Here is an 11,823-nt window from a genome sequence, read left to right on the forward strand (position 1 = left end):
CATAAACAGCAAGTTAATGAGGAGAGCTGCTGATAAATGTTTGCATTTGTTCTTGCAATTAAGCCATTGTAACCAGAAAAGTCAAGTGACCATTGAAGGGATTCTCCAGCTGCCTTTCTAGTGGAACAGAAATTACATTCTAGCTCTATCTCAGAACAGCTAAGTACTTCTTATGCCATTAGATTACAAGAACAATAGTCCTGGGAGCAAAGACCTCTTTCCTACCAAATACCATGACAACTAGGAGAAAGTCACTTATAAATTTGCTGTTGCTTCTAATTCCATGACTTCCTTCTCACAGAGGTCCCACCTCAGCAGATGAGTGGAATATATGGCTAATGCTGTCTCAGAGCTGGTACGGACCCTCAAGCTTCTGTGAAGAACAGTTCTGGTCATTAGCAGAGGCAGAAAAAATGACACAACAATCTTTTCTGACTTTTCTGGAGAAGTAGGTGGCTCACTGACATACTCCCTGTTGTTAAAACTATAATTTATCTGGCAATGTACATATAACTTTTGTACCCAGTTCTGAACAGGCATGGTCACTTTGAGCAGTAGGAGACTTTAAGACACACAGGAAGGCATTTTATAGATTTAGATATTGTAAAGTTTAGGCACTACTGAAAAAAAGATGGCCTAGATAGTGTTCTGGGCTGTAGTCAGTTTGGTCTTCTGAATTTATACTGACCTTAAGTGATCCTTAAATTCTCAGGGTTTCATTTTAGGCCTACATTTTATATTGGATTTGGAGCATAAGGTCTTTTGTGGGTCTGGTTTGTGATGTTAGGCTCTCAAAAATGCTTCTTTTTTTCCTTTGAATTTTGAACACAGTTGGGTTTTTTGGTGTTTGTGGGGCTTGTTTGGTTGTTTGGTTGGTTTTGGTTTTGTTTGTTGTGGGATTTTTGTTAGTTTTTTATTGGGTTTGGGTTTTTTTGTGTGTGTTTTTTGAACGAAAATGTTTCTGCATGGAAAAAATCTGTGATGATTTATATATTTTTGTGGTAATCTCCTAACTCATTAGAAACAGTATCTCCATTCAGAGGATTGCTATGTAAATATATGTGCATAAATCTAGGAAACTTAACTTTTAAAAAGGACAGACACTTTGGTTTTTAGAAGCATTTTTATTTGTAATGTTGCTTCCAGCTGTGATAAATAAAGGTCTGAATTGCCGCAGAAAATGTAGACATCAAGACCCTGATCCTGCACTGCATTCCAAGTGGGCAGGAGGTTTGCTGACACATAGTTCAATATGGGATCAGGGCCCTAAAATCTGAACATACAAGGATCGACTTTTTTTATTCTGCATTGTTCAAATGGACTGCTTAAAAAACCTATAAATGCTTCATCTAGGCAGTAGGGCACCATTTCAGGAACTGATTGCCCATTATAGTACTGACAATAAAATAGGAAAATACCCCAAGGGAGAAGGAGCAGGGCCTTATGACTTTCCCATTGAATTCATGTGAAACTTACAATCTCCTGCTTCCCCTTTGCAGGATGTGTCATTTTCGGTGGTCAGTGCATTATGCTCCTAAGCCTCTTTCAAGGAAATCTGAAATGAGGTGCTTATTACAGTGGAAAACCAGAGCAAATCATGGCAGAAATCTGAGTTCTACTACAATAAAAATTTATTTCATATCTACAAAAGAATATAATATTTTTTTTCCTTTATATAGGCTTCCCTCACCCCCAGAATTAAAGTGGCTAGAAGTAATACTCCTCTGATTTACATATTCTGTGCTAGATTGTGAAAGTGTCCTTGCCAGACACAGAAGTGACCATATCTGTTTAAAATCTCTTTTAAGATTTATTTTTTTTCAGAGATTATTTTAATGAATCTCTGAAGCAATACTCAGGGAGAAAGAATCAGACACATATGCAGACTCACATATACTCCTTTCCTGCATCAGAGCCAAGAAACCAATATTCACCCCTGTGAAACTTCCAGCAGTTTGTGGTAGCAGAGAGCACCTGTCTGGATAATGTGAAGGGATAAGGGAGTATGTTAAACAAGGGCAGAGGGAATTGGGGAGGGATGCAGGAGACACAGAGCTAATTGGAGCAAAGCATTTTATTAATCTAAAGTGCTGTCTCCAGGCATGCTTGAAATCTAAATAACGATACTGTACTTCAAAGGCCTTGTTCTCTATTCCTCACTACTCCTGTTTAAGTCAGTGGAACTTCTAAGTATATAAAAGTGCTGAATCATACTGTGAATAAACTATAAGAATCAATTAATAGTAAAATCTTTTACTGTACACAAGAAAAACAACAACAAACACCTATTAGTAGCATGATTAGCTTTAATATGATGTGTGATTTTGACCCTCTGCAGAACCATCTGAAAGCCTGAATCTCCTCTAGGACTTTGTTGGTTTTCAAGTTATTTATTCAGCAAGGTCTAGACCACTGCCTTTGGACCCTGTGCACACGTGTCACATCAAGGATTGTGTAGAATCTGAGTGGAAACCTGTGCAGCTTCTCAGGTGGGCTCTGGGATTTATCTTGCTTGTTTTAAAACTCTTCTATTGTTTCAGCATCTTTGCGTATGGCGTTATGTTAATTTTACTAAGTAAACATTAATTATGTGATAGTATTACAGAGCTTTGAGGCTGTAAGACATTCTGAAAGTGACCGTTACTGGTTATAATATGTACTATTGTTATGTCATCTTTGTTTTTTAAAAGCTAAATCACTTATCCTCTTCCTTAAAGGCATCCACTTAAACAGAGGCATAGCCAGCAGTGTGCCCAAGTGGCCAAGAAGGCCAACGGCATCCTGGCCAGTATCAGGAATAGTGTGGCCAGCAGGAGCAGGGAAGACATTCTGCCCCTGGACTCAGCACTGGTTAGGCCACACCTTGAGTCCTGTGTCCAGTTCTGGGCCCCTCAGTTTAAGAAGGACATTGAGATACTCGAAAATGTCCAGAGAAGGGCAAGAAAGCTGGTGAGGGGTTTGGAGCACAAGCCATCTAAGGAGAGGCCGAGGGGGCTGCGGTTGTTTAGCCTGGAGAAGGTGAGGCTCAGGGAAGACCTTATTGCCATCTACAGCTCCCTGAAGGGAGGTTGTAGCCAGGTGGGGGTTGGTCTCTTCTTCCAGGCGACCAGCACCAGAACAAGAGGACACAGTCTCAAGCTGCACCAGGGGAGGTTTAGGCTGGATGTTAAGATGCAATTCTTCACAGAAAGAGTGATTGGCCATTGGAGTAGGCTGCCCAGAGAGGTGGTTGAGTTACCATCCCTGGAAGTGTTTAGGAAGAATCTGAATGAGGCACTTGGTGCCATGGTTTAGTTGATTGGATGGTGTTGGGTGATGGGTTTGACTTGGTGATCTCAAAGTTCTTTTCCAGCCTGGCTGATTCTGTATTTCGTATTCTATCTACCTGTTCAAGGTGTTTGCATAAGGGTGTAATCTACTGAGACAGGGGACACAGTGAGAAATACTGTTGCACAAAAAGCCCAGTTGTTGTTACCTTCAGAACCTCAAATCCAGGGCTTATCTAATTTTTTGTCTTCCTCCAGTAGTATCATCAAAGAGGACACCCTAGCACCCAGCTTTCTCTGAACAATGGAGAAAATGTTCTTATATAATACTTTAGTGTTTTAGGTAGGGTACAATCACTGAATCTGCTATGGGAGAGACTAACATTGCTAAGTGTCTTTCTTGGTTGCATTTAAATATTAAAATTGGCATGATTTGTTTTTAATTCAATTTGAATTTAAGACTTCCATGGCAGATTGTTTTCTAAACCTTTCCTGTTATTAAAGAAGCTTAGTTAGCCTGCTGAGGTTGGCTTAAAACATTATTAATAATTGGCTGGTTGATACTTTGCAATAAGAAAAGTATTTCACGGAGAAATGGGATTTCATCCAAATCAATTGAATTTGTGAGAAAATGTCTGTTTCAATTAAATTGATGAGATTTCATGATCACAGCATACAGGAGGACAAAGCCAGTCTCCTGTTAATTTGTTACATTTTATAACTAAACTAAATTAAAACAAAATTGTTCTATATGTGAATTAATGTATTGGTTGTCATAGAATCATAGAATCAATAAGGTTGGAAAAGACCTCAGAGATCATCAAGTCCATCCTTTTACCTAATACCTAACACCTCATGACTAACTAAACCATGGCTTCAAGTGCCACATCCAATCTTTTTTGAACACCTCCAGGGACAGTGACTCTACCACATCCCTGGGCAGCCTATTCCAATGGCCAATTACTCTTTCTGTGAACAACTTACTCCTTGCTTCGAGCCTAAACGTCCCCTGGTGCAGCTTGAGACTGTGTCCTCTTGTTCTGGTGATGGTTGCCTGGGAGAAGAGACCAACACTCACCTGGCTACAATCTCCCTTCAGGGAGTTGTAGACAGCAATAAGGTCTCCCCTGAGCCTCCTCTTCTCCAGGCTAAACAATCCCATCTCCCTCAGTCTCTCCTCAGAGGGCTTGTGCTTGAGGCCTCTCACAGCCTCATTGCCCTGCTCTGGACACATTCAAGGGTCTCAATGTCCTCCTTAAATTGAGTGACCCAGAACTGGACACAGTAATTAAGGTGTGGCCCAACCAGTGCTGAGTCCAGGGGCACAATGACTTCCCTGCTCCTGCTGGCCACACTGTTTCTGATGCAGGCCAGGTTGCCATTCAAGGGTTACATTAAATTAATCTTGTACATTAAATTAATCTTGACCAAATTAAGCCTACTTTATCTGGAATGATATTTGGTGAATGATCTCCTTGTCTTTATCCCAACCCATGAGTTTTTTCATCTTAGTTTCTCCCCTGTTCTGCTGAGAAGGGGAACTAGAAGAGCAGCTAGATGGACACCTGACAGCCAGCCAAGGTCAACCAACCACCACAAAGCTTAATATTTTTGTCTAAAATAGTATTTGGACATTTTTACCAAGAAATTTTCTGGAGAAATTTTTGTAAGTGCATGTCAAACATGAGTTTTGTATTTTAATTAAGGGGAATATTTTCCTTAAATATTATCATAGAAGATAATAGCTGATTTTGTTTTCTGCTGTCTTATATACAGTTTTCTTTAAATATCTTGTTATGCTATTACCCATGTAATATAATTTGGGGGCCTTAAATCTAGTTTCAGACTTCCACTGACTCCTTCAAGTTAGAAGGCAGAGAATCACTTCTCCAATCTTCTAATTTCAGCAGTTTTTCTATATACCATTTCAAGGATTGAAAATTTTTAAAAGTCATCTTTTCTCTTGGTTCTCCATATTCAGAGATAAAAGAGCAGCTATTATTTCACCAGCCTGACTCTCCTTAATGTAAAACACACTGGAAAGATTACTTCTTTACCAAATGCTCTTCTCTGCACACATTTTTTGTCAAGGGAAGTGAGAAGATAAGAAGCTGTTAGTGCTGAGTTTCTGAAATACTTTTGTAAGCAAAACATCTAAGAGTAGTACAGCAGTTTTGTTAGCCAGAAAGGTAATGTGGAATGGAGAGACTACAACAAGGGCCACAAACTGGATATATTATTTTACTAGCATGGTTCACATTAATAGGGTTGATGCTTTTGGGGTGCAACCTGACCATCCATTTTTAAGTAGTGATGACTATAATTTGTGCCTGTAAATAATTCCATGAAGCTAATGAGCTTCTTCCAGTGGAATAAGCTTGGTCTGTGCTCCAACTGGTGTTTATTAAATAAAAATTACATCTTTTCTTTAAATGAAGGCAATTTCAGTGCCATTAAGGAGCGCTTATTATCAGGTGGAGTTAAAATGAGAAGGAGAAGGGAACAACTGATCATTACAGGATAACCTACACAGAAGACAGAAGGAGTACCAGCAGGAGTGAGATGGAGCTAGTGCTACACACAGAAGCAGCTGATACATCCAAAATATTTTGGCAACACTGATGTACTCCTCGGCTATGTAGAGGTTATAGTACAGAGAGAGGTTCCTATGAAAGTAAATTGGAGAAGACTGTGTGCTGGGAAAGAAGCTTCATTAGACAAAAGATGCCTTTCCTAGGTGGAATGCATGAGCAGAAACTGGTGTATGGAAGAGATGTAGTCAAGGTCAGCAGTGGCATTATTTTGGAAAAGATGTTTGGGGATTTTCACCTGCAGCAATGGGTTACCAAAAACAAGGGCACTTCTACTGAGGTATGGTGTTGGGGGATGAAATGGTGTGAAACCTTCACCAAACTGGAAAATTCTTATGACATCTTCCAGGGCTAGTGAAAATTTGAAATGCAGTCAGTACTGATATTGGGTTGCAAGATACACTATAGAAGAAAATAATTGGCACTGAAATGTTTTTTGGGTTTGCTAATGTTTGCTTAATGTGTACTAGCACAGTAGATGCATTGTAGAGTAACGATCACTTCAATTATGAGACATAATACAACATCACTAAAAGATTCTTTAATGATATTTTTACAGTAGCATTTAGATATATAGAAGAGCCATGCTTTTATAGTTACCTTTTTTTGCACATCAGACTAAATTACAATTAATTAATCAAGGAAGACAGACAGTCTGTTCATTTTGCCATGCATTTTTTCCATTAGTTTTCCTCACTGAATTCTGGCCCAGTTTTTTCCTTTCACAGGTTACCACTAAAAGAAAAAAAGAAGAAAAAAAGGTCACTGCATTCACTAATATGTAGGTGCCACACTCCATATTCACAATCTTTTTTAATCCTAACAAATCTGTTCCACAGGTTCTTTAGACTAGACTAGACTAGACTAGACTAGTCTATGGAATGGGCTGCCCGGGGAGGTGGTGGAGTCGCCATCATTGAAAGTGTTCAGGAGGAGACTTGATGGGGTACTTGGTGCCATGGGTTAGCTGTTTGGGTGGGTTGGATTGGTTGATGGGTTGGACACGATGATCTTGAAGGTCTCTTCCAACCTGGTTTGGTTTATTCTATTCTATTCTACTCATAGAATAGACGAGGTTGAAAAATACCTTTGAGATTATTGAGTCCAACCTATCATCCAATACTATCTAATCAACTCAACCATGGCACCAAGCACCCCATCCAGTCTCTTCCACCTCCCTGGGCAGCCCATTCAAATGAATAGCTGGGGATGTCTATGCTCTGGGTATCCAGCACTGAACATATTAACACTGAGGTCAGAGCTGGAATGGCTTGTGATAATGGTTTTGGTACTGATGTAAGAAATTTTTGATGCAAAAGCACAGAATTACAGAATGTTAGGAGCTGGAAGGATCTGGAAGGACCTTGAAAGATCATCCTGTCCAACCCCTCTGCCAAAGCAGGATCACCTATATCAGGTCACACAGGTCCACATCCAGGCAGGTCATGAATATCTCCAGAGAGAGAGACTCCACAATGCCCCCAGGCAGCCTGTTCCAGTGTTCTGTCGCTCTCACAGTGAAAAATTTTTTCCTCATATTTACTTGAAACTTCCTGTGCCTCAACTTCTACCCATTGTGCCTTGTCCTGTTATTGGGCATCACCGAGAAGAACCTGACTTTCTTCTTGGCACTCACCTTTTACATACTTATAAACGTTAGTGAGGTCACTCCTTTTCTCCAAGCTAAAGAGCCCCAGATCCCTCAGTCTCTCCTCATAAGGGAGGTGTTCCATTTCCCTAACCATTTTTGTGGCTCTGTGCTGGACTCTCTCAAGCAGTTCCCTGTCCTTCATGAACTGAGGGGCCCAGAGCTGGACTCAAGATTCCATATGCGGCCTCACCCAGGCAGAGTAGAGGGGGAGGAGAACTTCTCTTAACCTATTGACCACAGCCCTTCTAATACACCCCAGAATGGCATTGGCCTTCTTGGCTACAAGAGCACATTGCTGGCTCATGGTCAACATTCCATCCACTGGGACCCCCAGGTCCCTTTCCCCTTCATTGCTCTCTTACAGGTCAGTCCCCAATCTATGCTGGTATCTGGGGTTGTTCTTTCTCGGATGCAAGACTCTACACTTGCCCTTGTTGAATTTAATTTGATTTCTGTCTGCCCAGCTCTCCAGCCTAAGTCTCACTGAATGGGGTACCACCATCTGGTGTGTCAGCCACTCCACCCAGCTTGGTGTCATCAGTGAACTTCCTGACAGTGCACTCTCTGCCCTCATCAAGGTCATTGATGAATATATTGAATAGTACTGGTCCCAGTACTGACCCCTGAGGGACTCCACTAGATACAGGCCTCCAACTAGACTCTGTCCCATTGACCACAGCCCTTTGACTTCTTTCCTTCACCCAGTTCTCAATCCACCTCACTACCTCATCATCCAGACCACACTGCCTCAGCTCAGATTCAAGGATGCTGTGGAAGATGGTGTCAAATGCCTTACTGAAATCAAGATGAACCACATCCACTGCTCTACCATCATCTATCCACCTGATTATATCCCCATAAAAGGCTATCAGGTTGGTCAGACATGACTTCCCATTGGTAAAACCATGCTGACTACTCCTAATGACCCTCTTGTCCTTGATGTGCCTAAGGACAGTGCTGAGGGTAAGTTGTTCCATTACTTTTCAAGGGATGGAGGTGAGGCTGACTGGTCTATAGTTACTTGGGTCCTCCTTCTTACCCTTTTTGAAGATTGGAGTGACATGTACCTCCAGCCCTCAGCACCTCTCCTGTCTGCCATGACTTACCAAAGATAGTGGAGAGTGGTCTGGCAATGATCTCTGCCAGCTCCCTCAGCACCCATAGGTGCATCCCATCAGGACCCATGGGTTTATGGATGTCCAGATTACTTTACTGTTCCCTAACCCAGTCCTCATCAACTAAGGAAAACTCCTTCTTTTCCATGTCTTCCTCTGGGACCTCAGGAGTCTGAGGCTCCTGAAGACATTCTCCAGCAGTATAGATGAAGATGAAGGCATTTAGTAACTCTGCCTTCTTTGTGTCCTGTCCCCAAGGCACCTACCTCATTCAGCAGTGGGCCTACTTTGCCTCTAGTGTTAGTTTTTCCTGCAGTGTATTTGAAGAAGCCCTTCCAGTTGTCCTTGACCTGCTTTGCAAGGTTGAGTTCCAACGAGGTCTTAGCCTTCCTAGTAGCTTCCCTACATCCTCTGACAACAGTCTTATACCCCTACCAAGTGGCCATAATCTGTTGACTCTCTTCTTCCACTTGATTTTGCTCAGCAGTTCCCTACTTAACCATGCAGGTCTCCTGGCTCCCTTTCTCGATTTCCTACTCTTTGGGATATTCTTATAATTGTAATGGGCTGCCCGAGAAGGTGGTGGAGTCACCATCACTGGAGGTGTTCAGGGGGAGATTTGATAGGGTGCTTGTTTGCATGGTTTAGTTGATTAGGTGGTGTTGGATGATGGGTTGGACACGATGATCTAGAAGGTCTCTTCCAACCTGGTCTATTCTATTCTATTCTATTCTATTCTATTCTATTCTATTCTATTCTATTCTATTCTATTCTATTCTATCTTTAGCTTGGAAATCCTTTTATAGTCTCAGTCAAGAGGGGGAGAATGGCTGTATACACTTGTGGCAGCCTGGGTAAATTGATATATATACTGGTATTCTGCAGTTATTCTCCAATTAATGCTGAATATGAGGCACAGACACTGTGTCTGGAACTGATTGGAAGTTTTCAACCCACACTTGAACATCTTCGACACTTTGATACAGAAGCATATTCTGATCCAAAATATTTTGCATTGTATACTCAGTTTTTGTGACACATCTTTTTTTTAACTATTTCCAAGTTAAGCAAAATTGTTAGGATGAAGAGTGCTAAAGAAAACATTTATTTATGCATTTTCCCAATACAGACTGAAACAGAGGAGTTCTGCATTTTTCTAGAACATGTTGAGACAATATATAACCAAAAGGAACTCTGAAATCCTGGAGCTTATATGAGCCACTTTAATGATTCACTGAGTCAGCTGCTGGAGCAGATAGACGGTTTTCCCAGATTTGTAGATTTCTTTGCTGTAGAACCCATGTACTATTACAGATGGAGTAACAGGTTCCTTAATCTTTTCACAGCAGATACATAGCTCTTTTTAATCTTGATCTTTTCAGTGGCAGGCCAAATTTACAAGGCTAACTAGCAGCAAAAACTTGAGTTTAAACTATCAGGATTGCTACAAATTGAGGTAATGATGGGTGCAGTGTGACGGTTTTAGGCTGTGCCTTTAAGAAATGACAGCTACTGACCACTCTAGCTGAATGTTTTGGTGTAAAAAGGAAAACAAAGATAATTCCAAATTAATTTAATTGGTATATCAGTAGGAATGTAACTTTAAGGTTTTACTCTTAGTTTCAGTCTCAGTCAGTCTGGACAGCTGCTGTCTTTGTTCTCTTCTTGCCGGAGCTGACCTTGGACTAATGAGATAAGAAAACTAACTTTTTCTCCTTAACATCTGCTTTGAACTAACAGAATTTCCTTTAATATCCATTTTCTCTCTAATCCTTTTTAGGAAAAAAGGAGGAAGGGGGGGGGGAAAGGGGGTTTTGGGGGGGAACCCTCCTCCATCAGGAGGGAGTTTTCTGTGTGATGTTCTTGCTGTATATTTTTGTATATACTATAAATGCTGTATATTTTGAATATGTTCATTGCATTTCTTTCTGCTTGCAAAAATACAGCCTTATCCATTTTGCTTCTCTGACTGAGTTAGCTGTGGTTTGTGTGTGGGGGGAGAATTGAACTTTTCCTCACTACCACAGTGCAGTCATGATAATAGAGCATTAGAATTTATGAGATGTTTGAAGTCCTACCCAGGAACATTTTGCACTGACAAGTACTAGCACTGGTCAGAAACCACACACATGACCTAAAGTACTCTTTAAAGAATAGGGTTTCAATTATTTTCTTCTGTAATACAAAATATAAAAAAAACAACCCTAAACTATTAAATTATTAATAATATTTCAAATTCCTTAAATATATTGCTCATTTATTATTAGAAAAGGAGCCCCAGATCATTAAAATATTTATCCTGTTTATATAAATAATTCTTCATTTAAATGAGTTTTAATTCTAACAATTGTTGAACTAATACAAGTCTACAAAAAAGAATTCTATCTGGGATTTGATGTCAACTTTGTTAAGTTCTGTCACATCACTGGTAAATATTTGACTATTTTCTTATGTTTTATATGATTTTTCCTCTACAAGCCCCAAAAGTTGTTATTAGCTGTCTGCAGTTCTAAAATATGAACAGAATCTTTTTCTTTCCTTTGGCTGTGTTTATCATCTCACTGTCCAGAAACTTTCCTGCTGTCAATTTTCTAAGGGAAACTGTATGACTCTGTGGATGATTCCATATGACTGCTTGTCATACATTGCTAGTAAGTCTTGGACTACTTAATCTAATTAGTTTTCTCAATGATTAGCAATATTTTTCTATATGTCAGAGTCTTCCTCACTTACAAACTGGTATCATTTGAGTCAATTCATTCTATTAATTTTTCATTCTGTTTTGTATCAAGTCTTCATATTTATTGATTTGTTTTACTCTTTCACTTGTTCTAGTTTACTCTTCCCACTGCTCATGGGAAAAAACAACACTGTATTTTTAGTAAAGAAGACAGGGTTTATATCCTTGTTTAAGTGTTACTATTTATTGTGTCTTCCATAACTGGAGGTGGAAGATGATCGTCAAAATCTTTCCTGTTCTAAACAGACTAAACTTTCTTATACACTGAGGAGCCCAAGTTTTCATGAATAATTATTGTTAAATGACCGTATCAAATTTTGTATATTACCTAACACATCCAAGCTTTTATTACATATGTAGAGATAAGTAACTTTCCAAAAGTGCTTGGCATTGTTGGCAAATCCTAATATAATCTAGATGATTTTATGTGAATTTTCCCATAAAAGAAGGCTTCAAACTG

General features: G+C 39.9%; 1 long non-coding RNA gene across 1 annotated transcript in view; it reads left to right on the forward strand.

The window, feature by feature from the left end:
• Nucleotides 1-6,763, forward strand: part of LOC137451442 (uncharacterized) — a 31,184-nt gene extending 24,421 nt beyond the window's left edge. Inside the window, exons 4-5 of the long non-coding RNA XR_010989830.1 lie at nt 2,339-2,489; nt 6,586-6,763. This is a non-coding gene — a long non-coding RNA (uncharacterized lncRNA). The remainder of the gene's footprint in view (nt 1-2,338; nt 2,490-6,585) is intronic.
• The last annotated feature ends 5,060 nt before the right edge of the window (nt 6,764-11,823 follow it).

The sequence above is a fragment of the Melanerpes formicivorus genome, unplaced genomic scaffold (assembly GCF_026170545.1).
Source record: "Melanerpes formicivorus ecotype bairdi unplaced genomic scaffold, bMelFor1.0.p_v2 SCAF_44, whole genome shotgun sequence".
Classification (NCBI taxonomy): Eukaryota; Metazoa; Chordata; class Aves; order Piciformes; family Picidae; genus Melanerpes; species Melanerpes formicivorus.